This window comes from Austrofundulus limnaeus, unplaced genomic scaffold (assembly GCF_001266775.1).
Source record: "Austrofundulus limnaeus strain Quisiro unplaced genomic scaffold, Austrofundulus_limnaeus-1.0 Scaffold175, whole genome shotgun sequence".
Classification (NCBI taxonomy): Eukaryota; Metazoa; Chordata; class Actinopteri; order Cyprinodontiformes; family Rivulidae; genus Austrofundulus; species Austrofundulus limnaeus.
The window spans coordinates 1,052,506-1,053,478 of record NW_013952577.1 but is presented as its reverse complement, the minus strand read 5'-3'; positions in this window follow the sequence as shown (position 1 = coordinate 1,053,478).

The window sequence follows — 973 nt, the reverse complement described above, 5'->3', positions numbered from 1 at the left end:
GAAGATAGAAGAGTTTGTTGAATCTGACGTGACATGTTCGTACGAACCCTTTGTACGAACAAAAGTAAGAGAAATTTAGGATAAGAATAAGAACATGTTCTTGCATGAGGCYCATTGAGTCTGAATATTTCAATATGTCTACTACAGCTTTTTGATCTCAGCAAACAAACATTTTACAGATATTGAGCTAACATTTAACGTAGTTACTGAAAGTCATTCACAACACATGCACCACTTTGAAATTAGCTGGTATGTGTCTGTTAGCAAAATATCTCATGAACCTTATAAATAATGTCTGGAGTTAACTCACGTCAAGATGGCAGCTAGAACTAATCATCCTTAACAGTGCCTGTGACATGCCTATCCTTCAATTACAAGAAATTAAAGAAAATATCTTCATATTCAGGAGAATTAGCCTAAAACACATGATTTAACCGATTTTGTCACATAACTGGCATATTTTCCTTTGAATTTGGCTAATCTAAAGTGAAACAGGAAGTGATGTCAAAGGGGAACTCTTTAAGAAAGAAACCTCCTTGGTCTTCRTTTATTAAAACAATATTTTTTGAACTCTGACTCTTCTTCATCTCTCTCTTTTAGGGACTAAAATCATCTAAAGAAACATCAGATAATTCCCTGCTGTCTGTGTTGTTAGCCGTTGTAGCAAAGCTCTGTTCACATGCAGACATTCCCTTTTGATATCACTTCCTGTTACTTCACATGCAAACATCTTAACAACTGTTCATCTCAGTGGCATGAAATTGCTTCTGCAATATATTAGCCATGTTATCTTTCCAAAAGTGCATTCATATTTATCACAAAAATTTGATGTCACAGGCACTTTAAGCAAAATGAAAATGTATCTTGTATATACTTGCATGCTCACAACCGCACACAAACAGGTGTTTAAATCCTGGGTTTTCTATCCGGACACTGACTGAATGATATGTGCATAACTGTATGTATATATATA